Source organism: Mus pahari, chromosome 6 (genome assembly GCF_900095145.1).
Source record: "Mus pahari chromosome 6, PAHARI_EIJ_v1.1, whole genome shotgun sequence".
NCBI classification, from domain to species: domain Eukaryota; kingdom Metazoa; phylum Chordata; class Mammalia; order Rodentia; family Muridae; genus Mus; species Mus pahari.
The window spans coordinates 88,171-105,752 of NC_034595.1; the positions used below are offsets into that span (position 1 = coordinate 88,171).

General features: G+C 50.6%; 1 protein-coding gene across 1 annotated transcript in view; it reads right to left on the bottom strand.

Annotated features, from left to right (window-relative positions):
* Window positions 1-17,582, bottom strand: part of Shb (SH2 domain containing adaptor protein B) — a 109,416-nt gene that overhangs the window by 50,205 nt on the left and 41,629 nt on the right. The window lies entirely within an intron of this gene.

The window sequence follows — 17,582 nt, forward strand, 5'->3', positions numbered from 1 at the left end:
GGGTGGAAGTCGTGCTGGCAAAAGGGAGCGCTGTACTCAGGTTCTCTTCCAGCTTCCTGATGACAGAGGACTGGGGTCAACTCTCAGTGCAGACCCCTAAACTTACAGGAACCTCCCAGCATGGAGGCTTGTCTGAGGCTGAGAACTAGTGGGTGGAGATGGGCTGAAGGACGCGTGGCTGCAGGCTGGAGGTCAGGAGCCTGGCCAACTGCACAGCAGACAGCCCCGTCCCCTCTGGCAATGTCCTTATCTCCACAGTGACCAAACTTAGGCCTGCTAACCCCATGGCTCACTCGGACACTGAATGATCCTCTTAAAAACTCTTTATGTCTACGTTTACATGTGACTGCAGCAACATGACAACACAAGCAAGCAGAAGGAACGCTGGGCACATGGAGTGACCGCTTGGCCAGCTCACTTCTAGCTGGTGACCTTGGCAAGTCCTCCAGCCTTTCTGGGCTTCCAAGTAGCTCACAGGTGGATGACATCAGCAGGCCTCAGTGAGTAAGAAGTAAGGTGCAAGAGGCACGGAGGCATTAGTCTCTTCTGCCCCTGTGTCCTGATTGGGTATGTACTGCTGTGAGGATCTGACCCAAGGATGGCCTGTGTGTGCTAAGCAAGTACTCCGCTCCATCTTGCCTCTCACCCAGCCTCCAGCCTTGCATGACAGACCAGATTCAAGTACCAATCAAACAACTAAGTTCTTTCAGCAATGGACTATGGAGGTAACTCTACATATCTGTGGGTACACTCTGGAGCTGGATTCAACCCCTGGCTCTGCAGTCTACCAGCTCCTGACTTGAGGGGCCTGCCCCAGTGGAGTCCTGTACGCTCAGTTGTGGAGTGGGGAGAAAATTAATATCGACTTCATGGGGCTGTTATAAAGTAAAACCAGACAAAAGATATAAAAGAGGCTTGTAAACCATAAAACCCCGTGCAGATGTTATACATTAGGGAGGGATAGACACACACGGGCAGAGTCCCACAGCCTTGTTCCTAACTGACATCTGGTACACATGACTCACACAGTCAGTCGGCTTGGTTTGAGTCCACAGGAGAATGCATGCCATTTTACACTGAACAGAGCTTTTTTGATAAAGTCAACATCAACCCCACAACTCGTTTTATTCCATATCTGCCTCCCCCCAAAAGGCAATTCTGCTTGATCCTACCAAAGTTTTGGGAAGACACAATCTGGTTCCCCAGGTTCAAAAGTTTGACAGTTCTGCACCAAAGAAGCCCCCGAGCGCACGGGAAAGGAACACCTTGGCGTTGACTCTCAAACCCGCTGTCTGGAGCCAAGCCTCCCTTCCTCAGCGCTGCGTTAAGTACATCATCTGCTGGCGTTTGGCATGGTTCCCTGAGCTGGGAACTGCAACCACTGATGTGCTATGACAGCTGAGTGCTGCTGCCAGACAAGCTTCCTCACCTGGCACTGGGGGAGGCTGGGGCTGGCCGGAGCCCGAGGGGAGGGCGGCAGCTGTCACTGTACAGCTGCCACCTCAGGCTCACTTCGGATTTCACTCATGTCCCCCTGACAAGGAGGCACCATGACCACAGGCCACATGACCAAAGACTCCGGCTCATCTTCCTCCTGCTGCAGAGACAAAGAGGTGAGGGAAACCTCCCGCCCCCACCCCCACCCCCACCTCGGTCACCAAGAACTTTTAAATTCCTGGGTGCAGACTGCCTTTTCTCATGGATGTCTACTGTCACCAGACCGAACAGCTCAACCATCTGCCCCTGACTAAGAAGTACCTCTGCTTTTCCAAAGCTTACCTCCACCAGCCCTGTCAGAGCTGGCTGGGCATCTGTAGGCTGACGTAAAGGCAGTGGTCACATCCTGTGCCAAGCTTTGAGGACGGACAGAGACTCAGAGATCTTTCTGGGGGTCTCCTACTACCCTTCCTCCAGTGGGGGAGGCTCTTGTCTAGTCTACTTTTATCACAGACAATGTCAAATACATTAATAAAAGAAAGCATCACATGCGCAGCTGGGGCGCCAAGGAAAAGGGGGGAAGGCATTTAAAAACCTCGCAAACCCCTGCAAGTGCTGCGCCAATCCTACCCGACCCACAGGGTCACTGCCACCAGGGGTCCTTGAGTGTGCTACACTCTACCTTCCAGAGTAGGACAGATTACTCCAAGACCCAAATCTTCATCTCAGACAGATGTCTTTCAACATTCAGTTGGTTCCCATCCAACAGTTCCACCTAATGGGTCAAACCATTCTGGTTCCGGGGGCTTTCATTTGCAACCAATTCCTCTTCTAGGTTTAGCAGGAAGCGCCTGCTGTTTAAAACACCCTTCCCTCCAGCTGCTTGGAGACCCTAGACAAGTCAGACAAGCTCAAATAGTGGTTTTGAAAAGTGTCTAAGCTGCCATGTTGTGTGGCCTATGCTAGTTAGGGGACACAGGTGGGAGCAAGGGGAGCAGTCACCCGCTGCAGCTGAGGTTCACCTGTGCACAGGGCTTGAGTGAACATTTGTGCTCCCAGGGGACTGAGCTTCCCTTGATCCCCCAGTGAAGCTTTCTGAGTTTTACAGGCTCGTGCTGAAGCATGTTCATGGGGGAAAATCAGTTCCTGTGGACAGTGGCCTTGAAGCTTGCCTGATTCATACATGGAGAGTCCCAGATTCCAAACCTCAAATCGTGCAGAATCCATGATCAGACCACATGGGCCTGTGTAACTTCGAGGGCAGTACTTACATAAAGTGGTGGCTGGCTGAAAATAAACGTTAAGTCAGTAAAACTTGTATGTGATTTAAAACCCTTAACTCCAGGCCACTGGCTGGCTTCCCCAGCCCTTGAACACTGGACAGGCTCAGAGTGACCACCTCAGGGTGGTCACTGATGGACCGGCTCTAAGTCAAGGTCAGCACCTGCTCCCACCCACCACCATGACTTTGCCTCTCAGTTCTTCTCTTCAATACAGCAAGCTTCCAAGTCTAGCTTAGACCTCACCTCCTGCAAACGCCATCCCTGACCCTCTTGGGAAGCCAACTGTCCCCGTGGTTCCAAAACTAGCACTGAGCACTGCTCCATTCTGGCATCACTTGTCACCTAAGGTTCTAGGATGTTTGAGGTGCTGGCTTTAAAAACTGTCATGTGACTATCTGTGGATGCAACTTCCAGGCCTGGGCTAACTGTTCTGGGGAGATGAGGCTCTGTAATGATCAAGCCTGGTGCCCACCTGCTATCAGCAGGATTGCACTGAGCTTAATCACACAATCCAGGGAAAAGATTGGTTGGATGAGTTTGGGGGTGGAGTGCAGGAAGGTGAAGGTTCAGCAGTTCCATGCTACCTGATGCTACCTGAGGGTAAAGCTCTCTTGTAAGAGAGATTAGACAGTCCTGGCCGCAGGGCGTGCTGGCAGCCACGTGGCCTGTGGCTGTGGCCACACGGGCTCCTGGGGTGGGTGGTTTACTCCACCTTTGGCTATGCTAGACTGTGGTCACTCCTATACATCTATCATTCTTCTTCTTCTTCTTCTTCTTCTTTTTTTTTTTTTTTTTTTTTTTTTTTTTTTTTTTTTTTTAANACAGGGTTTCTCTGTGTAGCCCTGGCTGTCTTGGAACTCACTTTGTAGACCAGGCTGGCCTCGAACTCAGAAATCCGCCTGCCTCTGCCTCCTGAGTGCTGGGATTAAAGGCGTACGCCACCACGCCCAGCCTATCATTCTTAATACAACTTCCCATACCCACATGACCTCTAAGACCCAACTCTGATATCAGTTCAGTGCCTATGATAAGTCCTAAGGGACATCATGTCCACCCCTCTGTTACCCAAAAGACCCTTTCCCTTTGACCTATTCACCTTCTGGGGTTTAACCCAAATTCTGACCACTCAAAAGTCTTTCATGTTCCCTGTTTCCTGGAATGTTGGTGACCATACAACATTCTTGCTGACCTCCATGTCCAGGAAACCAAACCAAGAGCCAAGCTTGCCCACCTTCTCCTTATACAGTGGCCTGAGTCTGATATATACCAGTCTCTGGTTGCCTAGAACCAAGTGCAATATGACTGCTGAATGAGTAACACCCAGTTTTAAGAGCTGCCAACTCCACTCCAAATCCTCTCTGTGGCTTTTAACTGAACAGTCCAGCTCCACTCTGTGGCCCCCTGCAGTCCACCCCTCCACTCTAAGGACAGGCAGCAGATAGCCAGGCAATCAGACAGCAGCACCCAACAGCCAGACAAAAGTAAGGTGGTGGGGGGAACAATGTACCTTGGGGTCTAAGTCCCACAGAGAAATCCTTCTAGAGAAGAGGCTTTGGAACAGGATGGAGACAGAGGGGGCCAGGCTCGTAGCACCACTGGGAACGATGAAGCAAGTGGGGCCCGGGTGACGTCTCTGCTGTAGTGGAGCTACTTGGCCTATGAAGTGGTTATCTGGCTCATGTGCCCCACTAACAGGGAGCACAGTGGAGATCAGAGCTCTTACAATTTCAAGGGAACGGGAGCAATAATGACCACCAGCAGCAAGGCAGCTCTGTGGGAGAGGCGATGGGAGGAAACCAGGGGCCCTGACGGCCAGACCATGATTCTGCTGGCCTGGGGTTTCTCACCACAGCCTGCTCCGCCACTGTAAACTCCCCAGAACCATAGACGCCCGAGACTCAGGACAGCCCTCAGAGCCAGAGGGATGGTCTCAGCAGAGCCTGTTCTCAAACTCAGATGAGCATATGCCTGGACCGTCCGCAAACAACAGTTTGGGGATGCTGAATTTTTCAGGGCAGAGAAAGAGATGACACAGGTCAACCAGTTACTCTGTTAAGTGATCTTAATAGCACGGTCTGGACTGCAGAGACAAAAGTCCCACATTCACCCTGAATCGGTGAATGCTAGACCCTGTGCTGTGCTGCTGTAAGAGCTCTGGATGGGAGGGCACCTGGGGAAGACCTGAAGTCTGGGTATCCACAGGACACAGCGACAGCTTTGGAGCAAGTGAGTAACAGGATCCAATCAGCCAGACCTGGAAAACCAACTCACCAGAGGACAGTGAGAAGAGCCTAGAAGCCCAAGCTAGCAGTGTGAGTCCAGCCCTCACTGCCTCCTTCCCAAAATCTCTCCTGACCACAGGGGTAGGAGACAGCACAGGGCAGTCAAACTCAAGCGCCGTCACCCTTCACCTCCTCAGATGCTGTGTGTGTATGTGTGTGTGATTAAGTATAATTAAGAACAGTTAGGGGATTTTTTTTAAAGCAGCTGGGCATGGCACATGTCTTCATTCCAACAGTGGGGAGGCGGAGGCGGAGGCGGAGACGGAGAGATCTCTGAGTTCCAGGCTAGCCCGTGGCTAAGTAATGAAACTCAGTCTCAAAAGGGAGAAAAATATCAATTTTTTTTTTTTTAAGTAGGCATGGTCGCTGGGCGTGGTGGCACAGGCCTTTAATCCCAGCACTCGGGAGGCAGAGGCAGGCGGATTTCTGAGTTCGAGGCCAACCTGGTCTACAAAGTGAGTTCCAGGACAGCCAAGGCTACACAGAGAAACCCTGTNAGAGGCAGGCGGATTTCTGAGTTCGAGGCCAACCTGGTCTACAAAGTGAGTTCCAGGACAGCCAAGGCTACACAGAGAAACCCTGTCTCGAAAAAACAAAAACAAAAACAAAAACAAAAACAAAAACAAAAACAAAAACAAACAAACAAACAAAAAGTAGGCATGATCAAACTAGGCCGTGCCTACTTCCATAGAAAAGTATCCCCCAGGGAAGCAAGCATGTCTTTTGTTCAGAAACTGGCTTCTTAGGTGTTGAGGGAAGCTGCTGACACCAAGCATCGCATGTTACATGGAGGTCTGACAGCAGCCAGACACCCTGGAGACCAAAAGCTAGCACAAGGAAGAAGGTATCTGACTTGGGGAGATGGTGTTTCTGAGTTTGGTAGGACCTGCATGTGCCTAGTATATTTACTGCTACTAACACCACCCAGAGCCTCCTAATACTGAGGTCTCCTCAGGGCCAGATAAGAGCTTTGACTGGAGACAGGGAAGGCTGTCCAAGTCAGGAGAAGGGGGAGGGACTGGCACTCCCATCCTCCACTCTTAACTCAACCCTCAATCGACTCAAGTCCTGCTCTCTTCCAAGACAGGTAAGGTTCTCCTTGTCAGAACCACAACCCTGCAAGGCCATGCATGGCTGGACCACCACACTACAGCAAGTGGCTTCTATTGTCCTTTCAGCCCAACTATGTCTTTGGGACTTGCTTGGGGAGACATCAAAACAGACACACACTCTCACCAGCATCAGACAGAAAACCAGAAAGGTAGGCAAGGAGGAAGTCAGGGAGAAGAACTCTGAAGTTGCTGGCAACCACAGCAGAGCTCCAGACCCGCTAGACATGGACTCCTGGTCTCAGAACCAGAGTCAGACACTACCATGTAGAAGCTTGGGCACCTATAGGGGTCTTCCAAGGACAGCACTTTAAGGCAGCTTGCTCCTCAATATGATGCTGATGGGCAGAGCATCCCTTTGTAATGTGCAGACTCCTCAGATGGAACAATGTTCCTAAGCCTACAAAGTCCCTGTGCTCCCTACCACCGGCACCCAGCCCTCAGTGGCTTGGGCCCAGGGGCTTTATTTTCCACCAGAAAGCCAGAGCTCAGAAAGCTACGACTAACCAAACCCAGCCCAGACTACAGAGGCCTTGGTTATAGCCTGGGGCTGGGCTCCAGTCTCTTTTTGTTTGTTTTTTATTTTGGGGTTTTTTTTCTTCTTCTTCTTCTTCTTCCTTATGTGACTACCAGAAAGACCTTTATTTTCTGAGACCCTTCAGGCCCTCCTCACCTTTACAGAGGAGACATCACCGCTACAGGGATGTTCTCATCATGCAGAGACTTTCTGCTCCCCTACCTATTTCTTTCTTTTTTAAGTATCAGGAAGAAGTTTGTCCTTTTCTCTACACTTTAACTTAGACTGAGTCAGCTCAGAGGTGGTGCAGCAGCAGCAGCAGCAGCAGCAGCAGCAGCAGCAGCAATAAGAAAGCACTTGCCTGGCTCTGCGGCTCACCCTTTCTCTTAGCAGAGAAGGCAGGAACCCTGGGGAGGGCAGCTCTGAATGGCCCTTTTGATAACAGCGGAACCTCAAGTGAGCATGTGTTTGTATCAGTGCTTACACAGAAGCAGGAGCCACCCTGTCAGGAGAAGTGACTGCCAAGCCTGGCACAGCCACGCCGAGTAATTAAAGACTGTAATTACAGCCCTGTGCCTAGTGTCAAAGCCAGGGCTCTATCCAGACAGACTATGCCTCTCCTGTCCAAGTGCACAAGCATGTAGGCTCTAGGGGTTGGGGAGCCAGGCCGCTCTGTGCTATGGCTTCTGTTCTTTGGTCCTCTCAGTAACTCATCCAGGTGGGCTGGGCAGCAGGCTCTAGAACTGGGTCCTTGGCAGTCCTGCCTGACAGGTCAACAGGCAGCCCTGATAGTGGGAAGGTGGCTACACATTCCTGGGCCTACACGCTGGGCCCAGCCTGCTGATTCCAGAGCATCACCTGCCCTTGCTTACTGTGGCCTTGCAGAGAAGACATGGGAGGGGAGGAAGGATAGAAAAAGCCATCTGTCTCCCGGAAGCCTGGAGGACAGAAGTGGTGACAAGCCGCCCCTCAGCACAGAACCTGCCTGAGTATAGGCTCTTCTCAATTGTCCGAGGGGAAGCCACAGGGATTGGGGTTACAGCACAGAGTCCCCTCTTCTCATCTGGACGCACTCTCAATTCCTCTCTGAGAAAGGAGACTAGCAAGGGCTGCCCTCAGGGTGGTTCTAAGGACCAACGAGACATGTCTTAAAAGTGTTTAGTTGTCAGGAAAAGGAAAATAATGACCTCCCACCCCCAAAAGAACTGTGTGCTGAGGGGCAGGAGTAAATTAGAGAAAGGTCAAGTTGAGGGGGTTCCCCAAATCCACAGACCTCCTGAAACAAGCAGTTTCCCCTCATACCCTTAATCTATGAGAGGAAAAGGAATCACTGGATACAAAATTGGGGACTAGGTAGGGCTCTGGAGGGCCCTACAACACACAAGGACAGAGGTGACAACCCCAAGGGTAGCAATAAAAGACTGAGGTATGTACCATAGCAGTCATCCATCATTAACAGGTAACAAATTCCCAGACACCAGGAGACAGGAGTTGCCGAAGGCCTTGAGTTACAATTATCAAAATGCACAGGGAGGTCCTGGAGCCAAGCCTAGACCACACCTGAAGGATGAGTGGGACACTCCTGCCTTCCGTCTTTACCTGGAAGCAGGGACCAGCCAACAAGTGTCCCAGGCTAGTCAGCTCTGGCACGCTCACTCTGGGAAGGAAGACCTCCAGAGAAGGTGAGCTGCAGCTGCCAGTAACTCAAGCAGCTCAGGGCCAAGTCTGCCAAACTGCACTGTAGCCCAGCGCCAGGCCCTCGTGACTCCACGGCACTAGGCCAAGTCCCCCACAGCAGATATTACAAGGGCTCCAGGTTTTAAAAGTGAGTTTCTGCCCCGAGACATCACATACTTCCTCCAACGGGGCCCAGAGCATGGGCCTGGGGGCTGCAAGGCAGCCAGAGGCTTCCCAGAGCACTGGAGGCTCAGGACCACAGTAAGTCTTAATCTAGATGAAACGGAACTGAGGGAGCAAACAGGCTGACTCTATTAACAAACATCCCTCTCTTAACATCTGGGCATAAATTATGAGAATAAAAAAACCACACCACTTAGTTTGCTCAGGTTCAACAGCCTGGGGTATGCTGGGGATGAGGGTGAGGCGCTGGGATGAGGGTGAAGCACTGGGAAGAGGGTGAAGCACTGGGAAGAGGGTGAGGCACTGGGATGAGGGTGAGGCTCTGAGATGAAGGTGAGGTGCTGGGATGAGGGTGAGGCAATGGGATGAGGGTGAGGCCTAGGTAACTGTCTTGGGGAGACAGACACTGTACAAGACTGAAGTCCTGTAGCAAAACATGAGGGCTTCTGGGGTTGCTTTGCAGGATGGCCCCTCTGGCGACCCTTCAACTCTAGTCAGCATTATCACCTGCTCTGAGCCCAACATTTCTCATCTGTCACCAGAGGAGTCGACCAGTATCCACCAGGGAGCAGAATGGATCATATCTGGCCCTGCAGGCCCCATTCAGATGAGGGAGATGCCTATGTGAACACTCAGTACAACTCTGGGTCAGTCATCCAATCAATGGACTGGTTCCCTTCAGGCAGGGGGCCCAGGTAGGCTCCATCTTGCAGCTCCCTGAACTCTCTGGGAGACAAAGGAAGGCAGTTGGAAGGTTCACTCAGGGAGCACCTCAGGACAGGAACTAGAGCAGCAGCTGCCATCAGAGCTGAAACACTGAGGGAGTCTAGGGGAAGCTGCAGTTTGGCAGGTGGAAGGTTTCAAGCAAGCCTCAACTAGCTGAACCAGGAATGCCACCCCAAACCCACGACCAGAGTGAAGGCCCAGCAAAGCGAGTATTTGCAGGTCTGCTGAGACAGCAAATTCTACCCAGACCCCAGGGGTGGCTGCAAACAGAAGGTACTTGGGAAGGTCAGGTGGCCTAAGACTGTCATGTGCAGAAGGTCAGGACCCAGGAAGAACAGGTGGGGCTCACCAAGGGCTGAAATACTAGGGAACACATAACTAGGTGACAGGAAGATGTGTGTGTGTGTGTGTGTGTGTGTGTGTGTGTGTGTGTGTGTGTGTGTGTGTACACATACACTTAAGGCCGGGTAGAATAGAGGACCCACTAAAGACACACGCCAGCTTCAGGGAAGCCCAGTGGACACTAGTGGAGGGGCCAGGAGGCAGGGAGCCCCGAGGCCTCTTCCCATCATTCCCAGACATTCCACCTACACCAGCAGGTTTTGACCAGAAGACACTTGTCACAGGAAGTCCAGCCAGTGTCTCAAACCCTGGTGCTGCCAGTCTGCCAAGGAAATGGGATACTGGGTTTGGGAACTAGTTAAAGTGCATGCTGTGTCAAGAATGAGGGCTAAAGTTCAGATCCCCGGAACTCCCGTACATGGTGAATGGGCCTGGGTGTCTGGCTTGTAATTTTAGCCTCAGTAGGGGGAGATGGTATTACATAGAGCAAGCTGGCCAGCAAAAATGGCCATATTGAGTCTAGCCAAGATAGCAGCCAACCCTGGGTCTGACTGAGACCCCGCCTCACTGAATGAAGCGTAAATACCAGTTTGCGGACAGCATCAATCCCTGGCCTCTGCATGCATTCACGTATGTGCATGAGCACATGAAAATGGAAAGGGGTAGGTAGGTGACATTTAAGTGCCATTAAACCTGCAGTGGGGCGGGGAGCGGTGACTCAGCAGATAAAGCTCTTGCTAGTCAATTCAACTTGAGTTCAATCCTCAGGACCCACATAAAAGTAGAAGGACTCCAAGGATGTCCTCTGACCCCTATGTGTGTGGCACAAACATGCCCACCTTACAGTGTCATGCACACATATTTCAAACAAACAACACCAATACCACCACCACCACCACCCCCGCCGCCAAAAAAAAAAAAAAAAAAAAACACTTGCAACGCAACTGGGCGGAGAGGAGGCTCCTTCTTAGCATCCAAATCCCGGAGGGTGACAAGTAGTTGGAGAAGTCCAAAAAAAAAAAAAAAAAAAAAAGGCATGATGACATCATACTACTTATGTGTCCATGCCCAGGCTGCAGGCCTCAGAGAGAATCTGAGGCAGTGTGCCTGGGTGAAACACACCGAGGAGGAAAGCCAGAGCCAGAGGCACATGTGGTGCCAGTATATCAAAATAGCCAAACTTACCACCCTCGGTATCCATTCCACAAGTGCCACCAGACAAAGGGGCCCTCCGTGGAAGGGGCCTAGCGGGGAGGCAGAAGAGTCCCAGTGACCTGGCCTTCTCATCCATAAGGTAGAAATAATCCTCCCAGCTTCCTCCCAAAGGCCTAGGGAGGTTCTTGGCTAAATCTATAAAATGCACCCTTTAAACTGTCACCTCTTTAAGTTTTCAGAAAGACTACTTGAGCCCCTACTTTGGAAGTGGGGGGTAATAATTAGTCAAAACAGGGTTCAGAGCAGGCATTAACCCCCTTCCCCGGCCTTCAGAGGGGCAGAGGCAGAGAGTGTTGTTCTTAGAGAGCTCTGTGAGCCCCCTTCTCTCCTCAAACCAGGAGCACCATGCTCTCTGTTGGCCTAGGCCTCTGGGGTACATTGGGACAAGAGACTCCAGCTCCTTCCTTCTCTAATACACCAACATAATCTGGTATCTCTAGCCCCAGAAGTGTCTTGTCAGGGACTGAGAGTTACTTAGAACCCCACCGAAGGCCATCAGACTCCTCCTGTCCCTTAGACACTGCTGCCACGGCTGGCAAGCTCTCCCAAGCCATCCTCTAGCAGCATCTGCACTGCCACTGCCAGGCTTCTGCCTCAACTCTCTGACCTAGATAACTGACTGTCCTGGCCGGACAGCCACAGAACCAGTCTGCCAGCCACTGTTCTAACCCGTCCCATATCCAGGCAGACACATTATGCTAAACAACTTCCGAAAGGTGTCTCACCTTTTCGGGGCATGTCCAGGAAAGCAGGAAAACTGGGTTGCAATGCGCCCAACTTCCTGAGCCTATTTGAGAACAGGACAAGTCTCCCTCTGCTTTTGATAAAAAAATACCCTGAGTATCAGGCCTCAGGAACCATGGCCAGGTGACAGTGCCCTTCCTTGGTCCTGAGCTGACTCCCAGCTCCATGAGTACAGGAGCTTCGATCACCAAGCCCTAGGACTCACAAGTGCCAGCACACAGCAGTATTTGAAACCCCCAGCTGCTAAACTGATGCTCCGTGGTTAAGGACAAGCAAGTCCTTACCAAATGGGGAAAGTTTGTGTTTGTTTCATGTTCTTTCATTTATTCTCCATACATCACTCGTTTAATCAGTGACTATTTACCAAATCCATATGAGAAACGAAGATGGGTTCAGACCAGCCCCAGCATCTTCCTCCCAGGGGCTTTCAGCTCGGGGAGAGAGTGAGGGAGCAGAGGGATAATCAGACCTTCTCCACAACCTGCCAGAGACAGAGACAGAACTGGCCAGGGGGGACCCATCTACAAGTTGTAGTCACTCCTAGCCCTCCATTTAGCAAGGTCTGAAACTCAGACTTGGTAGAGCTGGCAAGATTGGTCTCACAGTGCCTGAGCAACACCCAGCACTTGGTACAACAGCCCTGGGCCTCTCAGGTTAAGTTAGCACGTTCACTCATTCAACCAATGAGACAAGCATCGACTTCAAGTCATCCACTGTATTGGTACAGAGGCCCCCTGCAGGGAACACAGAGAATATGTAGGTAAAAAGTCAGAGAATGCCCAATAATGCTAAGTGTTGAGACAAGCTCAAGCAGAGAGAGAAAAAGATGGGTGAAATATTAGACGAAGCCCACCCTTGCTGAGACCATAGCTTTCCCCAGCACTACACTGTGTGGCTCAGCCCACATCCTTTCTTTCAGGGGCCCATTATCAGCCACCCCTGGGTCCTTCCAAGACTACATTAACTCTCCAATTCCATTTTAGGTCTTTTTCATACTAAAGACAATCATGTGCTTGTAGCATAGATACTGCCCACAGAAAAATAGGATCTTGTTATATGACCCAGGCTGGGCTCAAACTTGTGACTCTTCTCTCTAGACTACCAGATACTGGGGTCACAGGCATACACATCTGGCTCTACTCAGGTTTTGTTGCATCTGTCCTAAAACACCTGGATGTTTTCAGAGTCAGGGGTTCTAGGGGAGAGGCAGGTGTGGGAGGGAACAAACAACTCTGGAGGGCCCCATCACCATGGCAACCTAGCTACCCACCCTGTCTGTAGCAGGGTGGATAAGCAGTACAAGCTGGGTGTGCTAAGCTCCACTCTTTCTCAAGACCAGGGATGTCATTGCTGACTAATACAGAATCTATTTACACTTGATTATCTCCTTCCTGTCCAGTAGGTAAGTTATTCCAGTAAACCATAGACCAACCAGGGAACTCTGCACCATCCCTGCCAGATGGGAGGAGGCCAGGAGAGGCTCCAGAACATTTCAACACACGGCCCAGGAACGCTGGGTTGCAGGGCTCTGTTCTGATGATGCTTGTGACAGTGTGACCTTGGCCCATGTCCGCCCATGTGGGCCTCGGGCAGAAAGAATGCTGAGCCAAAAGGACCGCTCTTCATCCTGTCACTATGGAGGGAACACTGTGACCACCAGAGCAGGCTAAAGCATGACCCCACCCTGGGGCAGCTGGAGACAGAGGGATATAAGGAATATTTTGGGAAGTAGAGCTATATAGGGCAGAGTGGGTGAGGATGAGAGGCAAATATAAGGACATGTGGGGAGCTTGGAGAAGGGGGAAGCCTGTCCCCTGCACAGGAAAGACTCTGTGCTCTCCAGAAACCAGACCAGCTGCCCAAGATGTCAATGAACTCAGAGACAGGAATCTCAGGCAATGCCTAGGGCCCTTTTCTCAGAAATATTTACTGGACTCTAGACTAGAAGCAGAGAACAGAATAGCAGGGACACAGAGTGTTCTGTCTCCCACCCACTGAGATTCAGGGGTGTCGCACAGGGAAGGTCAGGAGATTCAGGACTTTTAGGAGCTGTCCGTAGAGATGACTCCAGAAACAGTACCCTAAAGATTTAGTCAAGCCAGATCTGTTACCTCATTTGGATCCTTCTCACATCTGGTCATGAAAAGCAGACTCTAGCTTTACAGATGAGGGGATGAAGCCCAGAGGGGGAGCAACCTGTCTAGGGCAGCGCAGTGAATCAGGGAAAGAGCCAACACTAGAAGCCCCACTGTTTCCTCTTTCCTCATGACTGACGAATACTGTTTTCAATACATTTGCTACTGTTTCTGGAAAGTATACTGCCACTAGAGGCTACACAAGAGGAGACAACATGCAGGCATCCTTTCTGGCCTGTGGACAGCACAACTACCAGGAAGAGTTTCAAAGGGAAGATGAGTGTAATGAAGCCAGTCACATCAGAGCAGCCGGGCTGGGTGGAAGGACCTCTCTTAATCTCTCTTATTATGCTATAAAGCTGATTTAGTAACAACCTGCTAAGGAGTTTTTAATGTGTAATTGCTTACATATTAAAAAGTACGTGAAAAAACTTTCAATTAAAACTGGCATGAGTCATCTCAGGAGCTGACACTGAGAGCTTCTGTAAAGGATTCTGAAGGCAAAGGTTAGAAACGTCAGAAATCAGGTGCTCTTCACATGGGTTCTAGAAAACAGGCTGTCTTCAGTGACTCAGTGCCAGCAGCCACATCATCACCAGCTGCCAAGTGCGACACACATACCCTCCATCATGACCACTGTCTGTCTGTCTGTCTCTCTCTCCCCCTCTCTTGTGTGAGATCTGTTGCATGATGGGATTTCTGCGGCCTTTCTTGGCCTCCAGGGCACTTTCACATAAACCCTAACAAGCAACAGCGAGGGGCCCAGGCCACAGTGATCTTCCCTTGCTCCCTCAGACCCTCTGGGAAGAGTTATGAGCTGGGGTTCTGAGTCAGGTGCTGTTTGCAGACATTCAGAATTCAGGGCAGGATCCTGGATCTGCTGCTTCCTTCACAGGCCCGAGCTTCAGTGTTCTCTGCAAATTCCCCCAAGACTGGGTGAGTGCAGTAAGTCCTCTCAACTGCCACCCATCCCAAGTCTTCCCTCCTGCCAACAGGCCCCCATCAGGGCTCCCCCATACCTGATCTACACTGAGCTACAGTCCAGCCTTTTGGCACTCTTTTATTTTTATTTTATTTTATTTTATTTTATTTATTTATTTATTTGGTTTTTCGAGACAGGGTTTCTCTGTGTAGCTCTGGCTGTCCTGGAACTCACTTGGTAGACCAGGCTGGCCTCGAACTCAGAAATCCGCCTGCCTCTGCCTCCCGAGTGCTGGGATTAAAGGCATGCGCCACCACGCCCGGCTTTCTTTTATTTTTAAAAATATTTTACTTTTCCCATTTTTATTAGGTAAGTACATATGTATGGAGAGCCAGGGGCACAGTGCATGTGAGTGTGTGTGTCCACAGAGGCCAGAAGAGGGTATCAGATCCTATGGAGCTGTAGTTACAGACAGTTGGGAGCCAGGGCCTTGCAGCCTGGGACAGAGACTTGGGGAAAGGAAAAGACTGAGCTGTAGCTGGCCTGGTGGCACCTGCCTATATTCCTCAATACTCAGGAAACTGAAACCTACCTGAGCCCCAGGGTGAGTTCAAAGCCAGCCTGGGCAACTTAACAAGACCGCCATCAAATAAAATGTAAAAAGAGGGCCTGGGATATAGTGGCTCACTTAGACTGCTTGTCTAGACCTATGAGGGCCTAGGCTCAGTGCCCAGCACTGGGGCAAAAAACAAAGACACCGAGAAAGTACTTTAGGCTCTGAAGCTGTCTGACCAATAGGAGATTTGGTCTAAGAACATCAAATATGCATGTGGAGGTAGGAAGGAAACCCAGAAATATTCTAGTCTTTCTTTTTGAAACTGAGGCCCGGACAGGCAGCAGTGAACAGAAGGAGTCAATATGAGAGAGTCTGGAAGATGAGCCAAGGGAGATCTGTCCTTGCCTGTTCCCTTCTTTGAGTCAGTCCTAAAGAGTATGAACAGAGTATTCGTGCGTGCGTGCGTGCGTGCGTGCGTGCGTGCGTGCGTGTAAAAGAGAGTGGGGTTGGGCAGTCACAATGAATCATGGCCTCCTAAGGCTTCAGAGTTCAGGGTTAGCATAAACCTCAGGCCATCTGAACCAAGCACACGTCTGACTGTAAAACCCTTCGCACTGACTCCCAATGTACCACTGAGGCATGGGCAGATTTGTCAAGTATCTTCCCATTTAATGAGTAGGTTAAAAGTAAGTCTCAAAAGGACTAGCTTGTTTTTGTTTTTCTAGCCCTAATTTCCCAATTCAAAGAACAGTTGGACTGGTCTCTGGCTCTCCAGCTGAGTCCTCTGTTTTGTGGAACCAGGGAGTGAAGCAGGCTAGAGTTCTCCCCACCGAGCTGCAACTTCTGACTCAATGTAAGGTTTTAAGGAGGCAGTTCTAGAATTGGCTTGGGTAGGGTATAAACAAGGCTCACACGTCCAGAAGGCACTGGAACACAGAGCCCATGGGGTTGAGCACCTATCTTGGGTCCAGACAGGTTCTTACAGGTGACATAAGTGTGGTGTGAGCTGTGACAGTGAGCTGAGGGAGTCAGAGGATGCCACAAGTGCTCAGTTCTCCACAGGGTGGAACCAGTGGCTCACAAAAGCTCCCCATCACCTGGAGCTAGGGTTGCAGAGGGGCGAACACCAACAATGATGAGTTGGCATGCAGTGCTGGGGAGAAAGTGCTAGCTGGTCCTGACACAGGAAGCTGCCTCACAACCAAGCAGCTGGGTTCCCTGGGGCTTCAGCTCTCTATTGGTAAAAACAAGCCTTCCACTGGAATCCCACATCAACTACTGCAAATGAGGACCAGAGAACCGGCAACCTCCACTGTGACCTTATTGTCACTGTGACCTTATTGTCACTGACACAGGGAAAAGCAGGGGCACAGAATGTGGGCAAAGCAGCCTTGCAGCCCGTGTTAACTGCCTGATTTAAGGTTCTTGCTACCCAGGGGAAACTGAATCTCAGAGACTGATTGGGTGGCATGTGCCCAGTCTGGATGTGCTTGACTCCAGCCTGGGCCCCTTCCAGGCACCAGACACTGCCCTGGTAAGAGGTTCTGTACACAGCATAGAACTTCAAACAATTCCCTTGGAGGGATCCCTCTCAAGGCTTAACTTGATGGGCGGGGAATGTGGCTAGGCTGTGGAGCGCTTGCCTAGCCCAAGAGCTGGTTCCCAGCACCACAGACACGGAATGTGATGACTCAAGTTAAAGTCAGGAGGACTAGAAGTTCAAGACCATCCTTATCTACAAAGTTCAGGGCCACTCTGGGCTGGTGGCCCAGTGTAAACAGTCCAACTTCCTATGCCACCCTGTTCCACGGCTGCCTTCAGCACTAACAAGTTCTGCATCTGTCCAGGGATCTAAGTCCCTTCTTAGAGTGCTTACACTGACAGCTCACCCTGGGCCATGCCCACACTATCAATCGCCATGGTGACAGTACACACAAAGAAGTCAAGAGTCATAAGAAGCCTTGGCAAGATCCTCTCTCTGTATTCAGGAGTTTCTGAGCAAACTCTCCTCTAGCTCTTGGTATTTATGGTTAACTATAACTGTGTTCTAACCTAAAAGTTATTTTTTCCGATGTTGGTGAAACACAAACCAATAAAATGTGGGGAACGGGCAAGCAAAGTGACTCCACAGGTCATTTGCCACAAAGCCTAATGACCTGAGTTCAAAACACAAAACTCATATGGTAAAATAATCCATTATTGCCAATCTGTCCTCTATCCTCCACATGTGCATGTGGCGTATGTTTTGCATGCAGGTTATACATATATACATACATACATACATACATACACACACACACACACACACAAAACCACCAATGTGGGAATGCGGGGGGGGGGGTAAAATAGCCCCTGACCCTCAGCTATCACTGTAAACAAAGCACTATTCCAAAAGAAGGTGGCAGGATGCCCAGCAGACCCTCCTTGTTAAGCTGTAAGCCCAGTGTTATGACT